Source organism: Monodon monoceros, unplaced genomic scaffold (assembly GCF_005190385.1).
Source record: "Monodon monoceros isolate NGI ecotype Baffin Bay Population unplaced genomic scaffold, NGI_Narwhal_1 Super_Scaffold_3, whole genome shotgun sequence".
In the NCBI taxonomy this organism is placed as follows: Eukaryota; Metazoa; Chordata; class Mammalia; order Artiodactyla; family Monodontidae; genus Monodon; species Monodon monoceros.
The window spans coordinates 20524234-20541077 of NW_021703780.1; the positions used below are offsets into that span (position 1 = coordinate 20524234).

A 16844-nucleotide genomic window follows, 5' to 3' on the forward strand; every position below is an offset into this window, starting at 1 on the left:
GCTATTTCCGGTACTTTTGACAGATGGCAGTATAGGAGATATTTTGGGGTAGGTGCTTGTCTTACGGTTCTCTAATCATAGCTACTTAACACACCTACTTTATCCTCAAAGCTTGAGACAAGCAGGATGCTATAGTAATAGACCAAGTCCCTAGGTGTTCCTTAAAGAGGGATGGTTCCACCCTTGCTGTTCGAAGCGGTTGAGTTCTCTAAACAGGCAGATCCTGGAGACAAGGGTCACCATTATTCCAAGGACTGTCCAGAGACCCAGGCTACACAGCAAATATATTCACATTAATCTTCCTGGGGGGAAATGAGCTTCATTAATAGGACTTTGGCAAGCTGAGAATAAAAAGGAAACTTTCTAGTTCAAGATGGCAGACTGGACATATCAATACATCTGTTTCCCCTCTTGCCTATGTTCCCATTGAAAAAGAAAGGGGAGGGACTTCCCTGGTGGTGCAGTGGATAAGACTCCGTGCTCCCAATTCAGGGGGGCTGGGTTTGATCCCTGGTCAGGGAACTAGATCCCACATGCATGCCGCAACTAAGAGTTTGCATGCCACAATTAAAGAGCCCGCGTGCCTCAACTAAGACCTGGTGCAGCCGAATAAATAAATCTTAAAAATAAATAAATAAATAAAATAAATAAAGGAGAAAGGTAGGCGGGGCATGTGAACAGATGGAAGAAAATACAACACAACGGCAGAAAAATAAGAATGAGAACTACTAATAGACCAGAAATTCCAAAAAACTCCCTGGAAGATAGAAAGCAGATGGCATGGAACTGATGGAGAGAGAGGAAACCCACTCCCTAGAAACTGAGAACGCACAGGACCTTCAGGGGTCACTGGAGAAGCTCTAAGCCCTGAACCCAGGAATGTAGAAACAGGATGGGCCAGCGTACAGCACTTTGGGTGATGCACTAAAAGACAGATCTCAAGCTTATTCCAGAAAACTTCTCTCTCAAGAGATAGAGATTTGTCCTCAGGGCTTCAGTGGCAGCAGCGGGCCTCTGAAAAAAAAGGAGAGCCAAGAGAATCTGAAGACCATCCTGGAAAGAAACATACTCCATTCCAAAGCATTGCACCTCTAGAGCACAGCTCTCCTCCCTGTGGCTACCTGGGGAGTCCCTACCCACCCACACCAGAGGGAAACCTGCCGGGACCCTGCCTACCCACATACTCAGACACCACAGTTAACCTCCCACTCAGACAGTGAATGGACAGCTCCGGAGGAAAGCAGCCACACCCGCATCAGTAGAGTCTTCAGAAATCAACAAGACTAGGCAATCAAAAATTGCCCTACGTTTGAGAAACAGAAAAACAATGCATTGAAGAGAAGGACCATGATAAACAAATAGGAGGTCAGTTAAAAGGACAAAGAAAAACTTTAAACATGGTAAGTAATATCCTCAGAAAGACTTGAGAGGGTATAGCCTCCATAAAATAAAAATAGTTGCTACAAAAGAGGAGAAAAAAAATCAGAGAAGAGAAAGTTCTTGGAGGCTCAGATAGGATTGCTAGAATAAAAACTGAACGAACAGGTGAAATAAGAGCTGATGATACTAGCAGGTAATATATATTGAGTGCTTCCTGTGTGCCAGGCCCAGGTTGTTTTTAGCACTTAAAATGTACAAACATACTTAATCATCACATCTTTTCTGAATTTTCCCACTTTTAACTTCTTTTGCTTTCAATGCAAAAAGTTTTCTAAGTAACCTTATGTGTTCCTATTTTCCAGCCTGTAAGTTCTCTTTTTTAAATTGTTTTAATTTTAATATGCTGTGTTCGACTCATACAAAAGTTCTGAAGCATCATTGTCCTCTAGGGTCTTAAAAGCCTGAACAGGTCCACAATGCCTTATCCATCTCTATGCTCCCTCGGGTGCTCATCAAAGTGCTTTCTTATTGAATATAATCCGGGGACTTCCCTGGTGGTCCAGGGGTGAAGAATCCGCCTTCCAATGCAGAAGACGTGGGTTTGATCCCCGGTCGGGGAACTAAGATCCCACACGCCGCTGGGCTACTAAGCCCTCACGCCACAACTACTGAGACTGTGTGCTGCAAACTAAAGAGCCCACGCATTCTGGAGCCTGAGCCGCATGACAAGAGAGAAGCCCGCGCACCACAACAAAGAGCCTGTATGCTGCAACTAAGACCCGATGCAGCCAAATAAATAAATAGAAATAGCTTTAAAAATAAAAATAAATTTAAAAAAATATGGAATATAATCCTTGCTTTTACCATCTGTGTTAGTTTCCTAGGGCTGCTATAACAACGCACAGCAAACTGGGTGGCTTAAAACATTAGAAATTTATTCTCTCACAGTTCTAGAGGATAGATGTCTGAAGTCAAGGTGTCAGCAGGGCTACGCTCCCCCTGAAACTCCGGGCAGAATCCTTCTTTGCCTCGGTCATTGGCATTCCTTGGCTTGCAGCCGCATCACTCCAATCTCTGCCTCTGTTGTCACATGACATTCTCCCTGGCTGCCTGTGTGTCCAAATTTCCCTCTTCTTATGAGGGCACACTGGTCATATTGGATTAAAGGCCTCAGCTTAACTCAATTACACCTGCAAAGACCCTATTTACAAATAATGTCCCATTCACTGGTACCAGGAGCTAGGACTTCACCATATCTTTTGGGGAGGACACATGCAACCCATAACACCATCCTTTATATTTTTCAACAGAAGGGTTTTCTGAAATTTTCCAACCTTGTCCCATTATTGACTCCGTGGTACCTAAAAAAGAGCATTCTCTAAGTTTAAGGATGAAAAAAAAAAAAAAAAGCCAACCATTTTACAGTGAGAAGAAAGAATAACTCAGGTCTTCAGACACTGGGGATTTTCTTTCATCTCTGCCCAAAGGAAACCAGCCAAGTCAGAACCAAGGTAGAATTAGTGACAAAGGACTTCAGAATATTTGAAACCTCCAGTCCAGAACAAGGTACGTTGTAGCCAGAAGTTATAGACGCTGAATGGTGATGGTTTATTGTGGCTGCTGCTGGTTTTTGAAATAAAAAGCCAGAATGAGCTATGAAAGATGAACTTGGTGATGAAACTCTGCTGTTCCTCAGGCGCTGCATTATTTCTGCGATAGCATTTCTGATCAAGGGGAAAAGTATGATTTTTAAAATGATATAGTACAAAACCCCAGAAGAACTGCCTTTTATTGGTTGTTGTCTGTGCCCCAAGCTCTGGCACACTGGCCGGATGGAGGCTGAATGAATGAAATAACTCGTTCTTTAACTAGAATATCAAAAATGTACACTAAAAACATGACAATCAAATCATACTAGATAGCTAGTGGCAACATGCTATAAAGCATGTTCACTGGCTCTGAAAGGCAGGAGTTCACCAACCAGGTTTTGTTAGCCAGTAAGCCAGCCAGTATACTTCAGCAAAGCTACCCTCTTAGAGAAACACGGTCTCATTTTCATTTAACGTTCTATCACAAAAGTATTCTTCATCGCTATTGATACTTTCTTCTTCATTATTCTTTCTTGTTACTTTGCAACATCCCATTGAGGTGATTATTATAACTGACTTCACCATTTCCTAATTGCTAGGCCATTAGGTTGTTTGTGATATTTGGCTTTTATTTTTTTATCAATAATGCTGCAGTGAAACGCCTCTACAGGCTCAGAAAAAAAGCAAGTTGCAGCTTGCCTGTCTGAGGTAAATGAAAACAGCTCAAAGGGGGCCTGATTTCAAAGATCCCAGTGGATCTTCTGGACAGCATTTTCCTGCAGGCTACTCAGAACAGACTGTGTTTATAATTTGTCCTGTTTGTGGTTTATGGGCTAACAAAACTTGGTTGGTAAACTGCTTTTCAGAGCCAGTGAACTCAAACAAGATGAGCTGTATTTTGCTATTTCAGCTTAGCCCCTGGGGGCTGCCGGAGATGTTCTCTTGTCTTTTATTATTCTTCATTCCTTGCTTTATCAGCCACTACTGTGACAAAAACTGTCTTTGATGAGGCAGCCTTTAACCGCAGGGGTGACTGCAGGCCATGGGTTACCATCTGAGCATCCTGCACTCAAGGAGAGTCAAAGCAACGTTAGAAAGGAAGTGGTGATTTCCTGGAAGTAACTGGATGAAACAGGTAAGAGAACAACTCAAAGGTCAGGTGGATAGCGTTCAGTGAAAGGTCGTATGTGAGGAGGAAGAAAAGGTAAGAGACGTTTATATTTATTTTTTTTATGTACTGATTCCAAGGGTGTACATTTTACCATCTTTTCTAAACTGCTGCAAATGAACACACTGCCTCACGGTCTTTGCATTATAAATAACACCAGAGTTTTATATTCCTGGAGATACTGTTCCTAAACCAAGAGGAAAATTTTCAGAAGGTGAAACCTTAAGTGTACATCATGGGGCTTTAAACAGTCTCCCTAATTATGGGAGTAGCTTAGCTTTCAACCAGCTCAGCACTTTTCCTTCTCCTTAAATTTAATTCTTACTAATGGGGTCAACTAAATAAATAATATGCTTTGTCCTGTGCTCTAAATAAATGCTTTGTCCTGTGCTCTAATAGCTAAATCATCACCTTTAGAAAACATGCACAGGGAAAGGCCAGAGAGAGTGCAGACACCGTCTGCCAGAGACTTTGGGGGAAAACCCAGTTTGTGCTCTGTGATGTCCAAGTTCAGGTGCCAGACGTCCTGTGTGTTAATGACAGTGAATCTGCTTTGCATCAAATTCTGAAGACAGCTGGTGATTACCAAACTTCTGAATCAGGCAAACTGTTCATCAATTCTGAGACTGTTCAGTCTTTCAATTCCATTTATCAGCAGGCCTATGATTAGCTGGTCAAAGAGTTCTCCTTTGAGCAACAAAGATTTACTGTATAGCACAGGGAACTACATTCAATATCTTGTATTAAACTATAATGGAAAAGAACTGAAAAAAAAAAGATCTGAACCACTTTGCTGTACACCTTAAACTAACACAATATTGTAAATCAACTATACTTCAATTAAGAAAAAAAGAGTTCGCCTTTAGAATTTAACTTTCTGGCATTAAGGAAATAATTATTCACTTATTCCCTATGAAAGAAAAAGGACAAAATGAAAGAAGCTAGAATACTGTCAGTTAATAATCTATCCTATTAGTAACAAGAACATTTTAAAATGGTTTATAATATTCATCATCAACATAATAGCCATTTATAATAGTCCTTTTATTCACAAGGCAATTTTACGTACTTCATATTATCTGAAGCTCCCATTAAGAATCTGAGAGAGGTAAGATAGATATGTGTCATCCCCAACAGGTACACAGAATATTCTGGGTGAATCAGTTGAAATTCTGCGGCTCACTAATCAGAAGTTAGTTTCCGGTTTCTCCAAAACGAGCCTCTAAGTTTCAGCGGGTAAGGAACATAAAGGATAAAACTGAGTCAGGATTGCTTTCTCCTGGTCTTTCTCACTTGCAGCACTTTCCCTTGCCAAGACAACTGATAAACTCTTCATGAGTCACACTCCTTCACCCCTGACCTGCCTGAGCCTGGAGAGCAGCCTTGAAAAGAAAGCAGCTGAGAAAGTACCTGTAGAAGAGGTGTAGACCCACCGCTCCTGCATCTACAAGGGGCTCTCAAGCCCCCAAATCCTCACCAACAAAAACAAGGAGGTAAGGCAGAGGAAACTCAGACAGTACATGTAGTTAGGTGCCTCGCCAAGAAGGTAAAAACTTGGCAATTTTTCAGTAGTGAAATCTATGCTCTGAATTTCTCCACTGAAAGCTGATAAAGTAAAATAAGTTCTAGAAAGCCTGTGCTAATCAACACAGAGGATTACCCAGGAATTTACTGGCATCAGAGATAATGCCTTACAATTACAGTGTAAGATGACTTCCCAGTAGGAGATCAAGCAGCATTAAGGGAAACATGATCCAGCATTGGTTTTTAAACACAGGAAGGGCATTCATGTGGAATGGGGAGCGAACAGATTCTGTGAAGCTCCAAAGGGCGGACCAGGGAACAAATAGGAGAAGATACAAGCCAAAAAAAAAAAAAAAGTGTCAAATCCCTCCTTTAATAATGTTCTAAGAATCAGATTATGTCGGACTTCCCTTGCAGTCCAGTGGTTAAGACTCCGCGCTTCCAATGCAGGGGGGCACGGGTTCGATCCCTGGTCAGGGAACTAAGATCCTACATGTTGCGTGGTGCAGCCAAAAAATAAATAAAAGAAAATAAAAGAATCAGATGATTAAGGAGATGGTGGAAAGAGTAACACAAGATGTTTCTTTATCATTAAACTCATCAAATTAATGAAAGAAACATCAGCACTAGGATTAATACGAGCAGGCTGGTGAAGATCAGCAAAGTTCTTTGAAGCAACAGCATCTCTGTATAAAAAAGACGAATATACAGATAGAAAGAGCACTAATGAGAGAGACCCCATTCCTAGGCATGGCCAGAAGCATTACAAATATGCAAAAAGACTTACAATGTGACAGAGAATATCTTTAAATACAATAATAAAACTGTACTGGGAGAGATAATGGGAGATACGAATAATTGGGGAGGGAAACCTTGTATAACCTGGAAAGACAATAGGTATTAAAGATAACAATATATTAGGTTAACAAAGAAACAAAATGAATTAAAACTCAACAGAATGCTTTAAAGTACTTAACAAAATCCATCTGCAAAAAATAAACAGGCAAAAATATGCAAGGATATTTGGGGAATGAGAAGAAAAGACAATGGTAGATTCTCATACTCATTATAAAGCAAAAATCACCTAAAATATATAAACTAAAATTGTAACAGGGAAGAACCAAATCTGACTACATGTTGGATCTGTTTCTTTTACTTTAACTTGCTTTCCGCTGCTTTTGTTCACTAAAAGGATACTGTCTGTACATAATGGCCTGCCTGGGGAACCCTGACCCTCTGCTTGAATGTTAAACCAAAGTGCCTTTGTTCAGGGAAATATCCGGACCCTGTTCACCTGTGGATGGCCACAAGAAAGAGGAAATTAACACATCCCCTCCAGGAACCTGGCCATTCCAGGAGATATTTGCAAAACTTATGGCCTTTTTACTTTACCTCATCTCCTCCCCATCTCTGTGCTATAAAAGTAACTGTCATCCAAACCCCGATAAGATGGCTATTTTGAGACTTTAGTCGGCCATTTCTCGGTCTGCCGGCTTTCCGAATAAAGTCGTATTCCTTGCTTTAGCACCTTGTCTCCGATTTATTGGCCTGTCTTGCTGTGAACGAGCAGAGTGAGCTTGGACTCGGTAACAAATTGACTTTTTATTAGGACTTACTCTGTAACAAACTAGGAGTAACAAAACAAAGCGATGGGAATTACTTTTTAAGAAATGCCATTATGATAACTATATATTCCTAACTAGAAGGAAAATCTACTTGAATGTTCAAAAGACAAACAAAAACCAAATGGGAATAGTTATAAAAATGAAAGAGAAGGAGGGAAAATACAGTATTAGTTTCAAACGCAGGGACAAAAATAATTTGGGTCAGTTAAGGAATTAGATATTATCAAAGACTAATGCAGCAGGAAAGTAGCTGAACATCTACTGACATTATAAAATATTATGAGGAGCCTCACAAAGACCACTGCAGCCTAGAAGGACTAATGCATCCTAGAATAGGGGCTAGAAGAAACCAGAGGCATGTCATGATGAGACCGAAAGCAAAACGAGGAAGGATTGCCAAGATGTGCCTCTTTACGGGGACTTTCTTTTAACAACCCTTATAGAACTAATTTATAACTTCCATTTCCAGGCTAAATGAAGCATATGTATATATAACAACAACAACAAAACTTTTTTTTATTAACACATAGCTAAGCTCCTATGCAGAAGCAATGCAAAATCTGTCTAGAAGGACAGTCCTCAACACAGAGCACATAGAACTCCACCAGAAAAACAATCCCCACTGAAGATGAACCACCCTAAAAACAAAAGTAATACAAGCTAGGGAGCAGACCAGTACAAAGGAGAGGTGGCAGACGTAACAAATTGGAGCAAGAAAAAGAAGTAAAAGTACACCTAAGAGACACTACAAAATAAGTATGTTTGAAGTGGTGAAACACATTAGGTGAAGAGAGGAGACAAAAATCATAATAAAGTAACAGTACAGTAAGATTATTTATTTGTTTATTTATTTATGGCTGTGTTGGGTCTTCCTTGCTGCACGTGGGCTTTTCTCTAGTTGCGGCGAGCAGGGGCTACTCTTTGTTGCGGTGTGCTTCTCATTGCAGTGGCTGCTCTTGGTGCAGAGCACGGGCTCTAGGCGTGCAGGCTTCAGTAGTTGTGGCTTGCAAGCTCTAGAGCGCAGGCTCAGCAGTTGTGGCTCACGGGCTTAGCTGCTCTGCGGCATGTGGTATCTTCCCGGACCAGGGCTCGAACCCGTGTCTCCTGCATTGGCAGGCGATCCCTAACCACTGCACCACCAGGTAAGCCCTAGTAAGATTTTTTTTATGGGCATAGTTTAAAAGATCCAAATCAGAAGTTGTGTAGTTAGAAATAAAGCCACTGGATTTTAAAATTCAATGAACTTGAAAAAAAAATTCAATGAACTGAAATGAAAGCTATATTGTATGAGGAAGTAACTCAAAATGCAATTCAAAGAAATAAAATATTGAAAATACAAAGGCAAGAGTAAGAGTCCTGAAATAAAAACTAGTCCAATATACATCTTCTGACAACTCCAAAAGGAAAGAATAAAAAGAACTGGGAAGAGACAAAATGTAAAGAGATAATGGCCAAGAAGTTTCCAGAACCAATGAAAGACAAAAATCTTCATATCCAGGAAGTACAAGAAGTACTGAGCAGGTTAAAATAATTCTATTCCTATTCTCACTGAAATGAAACTGCAGAATTCCAGACAACGATTACATTTTAAAAAGAACCAGAGACAAGAGACAGATTATCTTAACAGGGGCAAGAATTAGACTGACAACAGGATTTATCAGCAAAAAGTAGATGCCAGAAGAGGATAGAAATAGCATCTTCAAAAGTCCTGAAGGACAAAAACTGCCAACCTAGAACTTTATACTCACTAAACTGTCATTCAAGAGTAACAATAAAATAAGGGTTTCTGTTTTTTTTTACATAAACACAGAGTCCTCACTAAAAGAGCTATGAAAGGAAAACTGCACAGATGGACAGAAGAAGCATCAATAAGGTAGAAATTGACTAACAGTGTTGGAAATAATAATAAAAATGTTATCCAAAAAAAAAAAAATGCTAAACAATAGTGAAGTGAAAGATGAGGGGCAGATTAAAGTATACTAAGATCTTATGTAGTTCTGGAGAAGAATGGAAACATTAACTTCAGGTTTTTTTTTTAAAGAAAATATGCATTTTTAAAATAAAATGTCCCTGTTCTATAGAAGCTCATAGGATACAGTAATGGGATAAGGGACATTGTGGAGGCACAGCCACAAGCTAGACTATCATCAAAGCAAGAGGAACTGAGGACTCGAGGGAAGACTTCAGAAACATTACATGTAAGGTCTATCCTGAGGGATGAGTGGTTGCTTCTCGAAGAAAGAAAGGCATTCTAGGCTGTAGGGACTGACTACAGAGAGAAAGCATGGGATCGTGCAAAGAATGGCATATTTTGAGTGGTTCCATATGGCTGGAATGTAGAATATGTGTGGGAAATGATGAGATAAGAGGATGAAAATGTAAACCAAGAAGAAATAGTAAATACTGTCCGGGTCACACTAAGAGGTCGGCACTTCATTTAGTAGCCAGTGGGGAGACACTGAAGATTAAAAAAATTTTTTTTGTTATTGTGGTAAAATATATATAACATAAAATCTGCCACTTTAACCATGTTTAAGTGTATAATTCAGTGGCATTCAGTACATTCATTCTTGCACAACCATCACCACCACTGTTTATCTCCAGAACTTTTCATCATTCCAAACTGAAACTCTGTACCCACTGAACCATAACATTACCTGCTCTGGCAGTTCCTGGTAATCACTATTCTACTTTCTATCTTTATGAGTTTGACTGTTCTGGATGCTTCATATAAGTGGAGTCATACAATACTGTCCTTTTCTATTTGGCTTATGTCACTTAGCATAACATCTTCAAGATTCATTCATGTTGTAGCATGTGTTACAATGTCCTTCCTTTTCCAGATTGAATGATATTCCATTGTATGTAAGGACCACATTTTGTTTATCCATTCATCCACTGATGGACATGACATTGAAGACTTTGAAGCAGAGGTGTGACATGTTCATATATCTGCTTTAGAGAGTAACCCCAGGAGGGGACTGAAGGATGGAACTTGTGAACCAAGAGAGGTTCTCGTTTCAAGAAAGTGAGAATGGTCAACTGGGTGGAAGAGGTCTAGTAAAATGAGGTCAGAAAAAGTTTCTCCTGATTTGGGGAGGAGCAGTTGCTGCATAGGAGTAGTTAGGAAAGCCTGATATATACGAGGGAAGACTAGTTAGCTGCTAGTAGCATACTCCTAAACACATGTGTGTCTGGAAAGAAGCTTTTCCCACACAGCAATGAAGTGTTGAGCATTTGGCACCTAGAATTTGAATGTCTTGAAGCTTTAAGACAAGGAGGCTGAAGATACTAAATTAATAAAATATTTCAACCTCCTGATAAGTACACATATACTGAGAGAGATGGTAAAGCCAATAATTTTATTGAAGAGAAGTCATCTTAAGAGATCCTTTTGAAAAAATTCTGAAGACAGGCAACTATGTTATATTGACAAGAAGACATCCTACACTTCATTTTAATGAGGAGGATAGAAAAAAAAAAAAGGTAAGATATGCTGATAATCACAATGTTAGAATAACAGGATTGTTATCCTAGAGAGGAGCAAGCCCTACTTCCCCACCACCACATAAGAAAACATTCTACACACTGTAACATTTAAAATTTGCAGGTGGCGGGACTTCCCTGGTGGCGCAGTGGTTAAGAATCTGCCTGCCAATGCAGGGCACACAGGCTCGAGCCCTGGTCCAGGAAGATCCCACATGCCATGGAGCAACTAAGCTGGTGCGCCACAACTACTGAGCCTGCGCTCTAGAGCCCGCAAGCCACAACTACTGAAGCCCGTGTGCCTAGAGCCCATGCTCCACAACAAGAGAAGCCACCGCAATGAGAAGCCCACGCACCACAACAAAGAGTAGCCCCCGCTCGCTGCAACTAGAGAAAGACCGCACACAGCAATGAAGACCCAACGCAGCCAAAAATAAATAAATAAATTTATTTTTTTAAAAAGTGTAGTAAAATTTGTAGGTGACAACACTGGAGTTAATTTGCCCTCGATACTTAATAATTCTGGTGCTTTACATTACAGCATGCAATAAAACCAACTTTGAAAATTCATTTTGAGGTCGGAGTTATCTTGTTACCCTAGCTACATTGCTTAAACAGATGTTTACTAGAATCCCTTGCTTATTTGAACTTAAGGAAAAGAATGCACAGCAGGTTGGACATAGTAACACTTTCCAACAGGTAACATTCTACCAAGGTTATTTGGAAGGGATTCGAGTTAAAACTCCAATACCATATCTTTATCTACCTGTGCATCATTTAAGAAGACTTACTTTGAAATTCAAACACCTCTGGTTAAAAGACTCTGTCAAATGATGCAAAAATAGATGTTATTTTGGTCCAACCATATTTACTGCTTAACAGAAATAAATAAGAAAGTTTCTCACTATGGAATTCACATAAATAGTATCTAAAAATACAGATTTTAAAAAACAAATAAAACAATAACCCAGCAATTATTCCAGGCCTACTAAAGCAAAGCTCCTTCCTTAGGGTATCAAATATAATTACCTGGAATTGACGTGTCTCTAAGATTGTAATTATTATATTTATTATTGTTGTTGCAAAGATGCTGCAAGGAAAAATTTATGCATTTTATGATGATTTGACATTACAAACCAGAACAAGTTTTGGTCACATCAAAATAATTGTATTTTTAGTGAGAAATTATTTTGAAGACATAGAAAATATTTCCTGAAAAGAAAACTTACGTCAAGAATAACAATAATGGGACTTCTCTGGTGGCGCAGTGGTTAAGAATCCGCCTGCCAATTCAGAGGACACAGGTTCCATCCCTGTTCCGGGAAGATCCCACATGCTGTGGAGCAACTAAGCCCGTGCACCACAACTACTGAGCCTGCGCTCTAGAGCCCACGAGACACAACTACTGAGCCCGCGTGCCACAACTACTGAAGTGCACGCACCTAGAGCCCGTGCTCCTCAATAAGAGAAGCCACTGCAATGAGAAGCCTGCCCACGGGAACGAAGAGTAGCCCCTGCAGCGATGAAGACCAAATGCAGCCAATAAATAAATAAATTTATTTTAAAAAAAGAATAACAATAACAACTAACTTTTATTGAAGTTAGTTGCATACCAGGCAATGAGCAAAGAGCTCTTATACATATTGTTTCATTTAGTTCTTATAGGAATTTCATTAAGTTGGTCCTATTATTATCCCTATTTTACAGATGAAAAAACTGAGGCTAAGAGGAATTAAGGAATTTGCCAAATGTGACACAGGCATTAAGTGGCAGAGCCATGACCAAACCCAGGCCATCTGACCTGGCAATCTATTAATACATCACGGCCCCAGAAACAGTCACGCCTGGTCCTACAGATTTATTTAAAGAGAATGCTGCTTATCTGTCTGGCTAGAAAAAAAATTAAGTCAAGAAAATTTAACAGCAAATCCATTCTTGTACATTAATAAATTACTGAAGCTCTCTTTTGACTATTTTTAATACCTAAAGAGTTTGGCTGAATTATTTTTGTTATTCTGAAAGGAAATTAATTCCCTGACTTGGCATTTTATATGGCAAAGGTGTGATGAATCTATCACCTGTGGCTCTAAGAAGTCTTGACATATAATTATATTTTTCTTTTTCAAATTACAGAGGAATTCAGGTTTCCGTATGGCGCCTAAGTCTACAGCTGAACTGACATTTCCAGATTTAATCATCTGTACGAAAAATTATGTAAAATGATAAGCATAAAATAAAATTTTATATTTGGCCTCATCTCGGGAGTCTCAATGATTTTGTTCTTCTTATAATAAACAATTTGAAACATATGGACATTGAACATGCATTTCAGGAATAAAGAAATAAACACTAACAAAAATTCTTGTTCTTTTTGGGGGGGGTTGTCTAAAATTTACTTTTTCTATTATCATCAAAAATATCATTCAATTTTTCTATTTAAGCGCTGGAAAAACCACTAACATTTAACCCACAAACAAAAATATTTAGATGAGAAATCTAACGATAAAAATGGATATGAGTGGGTATATCATATTCTTTTCTCTCTCCATATACTTAAGAGAATGAATGATCGAAAGAATGATGACTTTCATAATCTGAGGTTTATGCTCTTGATTAATAATATCGTGATTCATATCCATTCTGTGGAGGAAGTTCAAAGGGAAAGAGAAAAAAAGCCATTCAAAGGTTTCAAGCTTCAGATTATGGTAAGATACAGAGACAAAATGAATCTAGCAAATAATAGCAAAGATCACATATATATTACCAAACGAAGTTTAAAGAAAACCGATTCTACAGGTCTAAGAAATTCAATTCATGAGATTGGGGAAAGATGCAAATTTCCTCGACTCCACCCTACTAAGAAACAATCGGTGCAGCAATCAAGAAAAGCCCTTTCCTAGATGTTCAGAAGAACCTTAAGAAAGTCACCTCCTAACTCAGGGCCTCTTGATTTTATTTTTCTTTGGCATAACCTGCCTACTTGCTGCCCTCCCTTCCCATCAATCGCCAGACGGGTTGCGAAGTAGGATACTGCATCGAGGCGCTGCTGGCCGCACTAAAGCTAGCCCTATTCGGAGCAGCTGGCTAGGAGCATCACCTGCCGTCCCACCTGCTCCTCTTCTTCTTCGTCTCCCGGCCCTACACACACACAGACACACACACACACACACACACACTTTTACACACTGGTACGCGCATCTGTTGTCAGGGAGGAGGTACCGCCCCATCCAAGCCAAACCCTCGCTTTCTCTTCCCCAGGATATAGCCCCCGAGGACAGACTCTTGCCCAAACCGGAGACAGGATGAGGCTACTGCTGCGCTCTCACCTCCAGGAGTGACAGAGATCCTGGCCACCGCTCGTCTGCGCCAGGCCAGCCAGGCCCGCCGGGGTCAGCCCCGGTCTAGTCAGGATGCAACCAGGAGGACACCCCCGCCCGCCCCCCGCATCAGCTTCTGCTAGAGCTGGGAAAGCGCGCGCCCGTGATTCAGCGCCTTTCCGCTGCGCCGTTACCACGGCGACGCGCGCGCACGCGCACACGCGCCCCCAGGGATGGGCGGGCAGCAGTCCTTCTTGCCTAGCTCCCGACTCCCAGCTTGGGCTCTAAAGATGGGTACCCAGGCGACGGACTCCCACCCCGCAGGCGACCAAGCAGAAGGCTTTCGGGCAGCAGGGCGGCCTGCATGCCCCACCCCCTTTCCTTCACCAACACTTTGACGGACACCGTGGTCCTAAACGGCTTGGGGGATGAGTGCCTCTTCCAAATGCCGCGGGCCAGGGTGGCTCTAGGGAGGCGCGAGCACACTACTTGGGTCAAAAACCCTTTGCAAATGTCTCCCCCGAAGCAAATTCACCCCACACGCACAAGTCCCACTCCTCCAGCGGTAGCCTCTTTAGGCCCTACTTTGTTTTGAGCACGTGTTGCTTTCTCAATGAGGATGGAAACAGGTGTTAGGAGGGGCCCAGGTCAACCCCACGCTTTATAGGTTAACCAGGTGCCCAAAGTATTTAGATTACATTTGCATCTATGGGAAGGTGATCATCTGAACAATAGAAAACTCATGTGGAAGACTCTTCCTTGTATTTATACTGTTTTCTTGTAAGAAAGATCCATGCATCTAGGTATGGTAACGTAGGGCTCAAAAGGAAGCCAGGGCATTCCTTGCACATCCCCATGACTACAGTACAGTGCTTAGACCTGATGAACAAGCCCCTACTAAGCTACTCCCTGGCTATGGCTGGGCCTTGGATGAGTTACTTGCTAAACCTGTTTTGTCAGTTATAAAATAGAGATGGTAATAGCATTCCTTTAGGATGATTGTGGGGATTAAAAGAAAATGCACGTTTAAAGAATAAAAACTGGGCTTCCCTGGTGGCGCAGTGGTTGAGGCCACTGACAGTGGGAGAGGCCACAACAGTGAGAGGCCCGCGTACCGCAAAAAAAAAAAAAAAGAATAAAAACTGCTTGGGACTGAAAGAGTCAAAATCAGTTTGGACTAAAAAGAAAAAGGCAACCCTGCCAATTATCGGGCTGGGAGGACAGGCACAGATTAAGCCAGAAGCAAAATTAACAGGAAATATTTCCCCCAAAGTCGTGCAGCAGCTGTAAAATGACATAACAACCCCCTCTTTGAATGACTACTGCTTTCCTACCACAGACGCCCCCTTTGCTTTGCTATTTTCATCCGTAACTTGTGATACCCCACTGCTGAATTCTCCTTGCCTCATTACAGCACCCAGTCCATAGTTAGTCCCTGCTTCTCCTAACCTGCCTCTGAAAGAGTAAGCAACAGTACCAATCTGATTCTAAGACCCTCCTTCAAAGGGAACCCAAACCTTATGAGACACTTCCATCCTTTCTCTTCTCACCAGTGGCATTCCACTGTACCCCCAGAGTGACCTTTCTCACCACATCAATAAATCTGATGTACTCAGACAACAAGCCCGTTCCCAGGAGTCTTTAAATAAAAATTAAGTCATTAATACATGGGCTTAAAGTCTTTACATATATACATATATATAAGCTTAGCCTAGACTTCTAAACTCAGAACCATTACAATGAATACCTATTTTGATACATATAATATCTATTTTGGTACTGACTTATGAAAATGTTAGTCTGCCTCCCTAGGACACAAATGTGAGGGCACTGTCTCATTTCATTTCAGCATTTATTGAGCTCCTGCTACATGCCAGACACTATAGTAAATACTAAGGATAAAATGATGTATTTTTAGTACAGCTTTTCTGACTTCGTCTGCTTTTTATATGTTGTTGGTTGGGACATGTGTTCTTACTAAACTGCACAATAAAAGACAAGGAACAAAAAAAAAAAAGAAAAGACAAGGAACTATCTTTTTTTGAAGGTGGGAGAAACAGGCCTAGCAAGATTCAAGTACATTCCGTATCAGTGGCAAAGATGGTGCTTACCATATTGATATATAACATTCTGAGTTGGAATTTCACCAAGGGGGGTAAGGTACACAAAGCTACTATACTGAGAAAACTTGAGATTCAAAGTAAAAAGTTCACGATACTGCATATTAGTAGTTTCTTAATTCTTGCATTATTTGAGAACTATTGCCCATCGAAAGCAGACCAAAAGTAGTTTTGTTCCTATTCACTTATAACTTGTTTCTTAGATTTTGTCACTATAAGGAGTAAATGGGAAGGTATTTCACTTGGATGCTGAGCCATAAAATGATACTCCTTCCACTTTTAAAACAATTTGATAATTATTTAATCTAATACACACTACTACATATTTTAATTTTTATATTTAGCCTTTCACTCATCTAAATTTTTTCTTTTTTGTAATTTGAAGTGTGGTAGAGTTCTAACTTAATTATGCTTCCAAGTGAATAAGCAATTTATGCCAAAAATATCCTTTTCCCACAAAAATGAACTATTGCTTCCATAATACATGCTAAAATATTAGCATTAATACTCATTTTAAATGATTAAAATTATGATTAACATATAAAACTTTTCCAATATGACAAAGCATATGTTATACATAAATTCAGCTTGTCTTTTTTTTTTGCGGTACGCGGGCCTCTCACTGTTGTGGCCTC

At 40.3% G+C, this 16844-nt stretch overlaps 1 protein-coding gene across 1 annotated transcript in view; it reads right to left on the minus strand.

Moving 5' to 3' along the window:
• The window catches only part of KIAA0319 (KIAA0319 ortholog), a 71493-nt gene extending 57695 nt beyond the window's left edge, over window positions 1-13798 (minus strand). The window contains exon 1 of the mRNA XM_029242983.1: window positions 13701-13798. The gene's annotated coding sequence lies outside the window, so the exon portion shown is untranslated. The remainder of the gene's footprint in view (window positions 1-13700) is intronic.
• Window positions 13799-16844: the final 3046 nt, after the last annotated feature.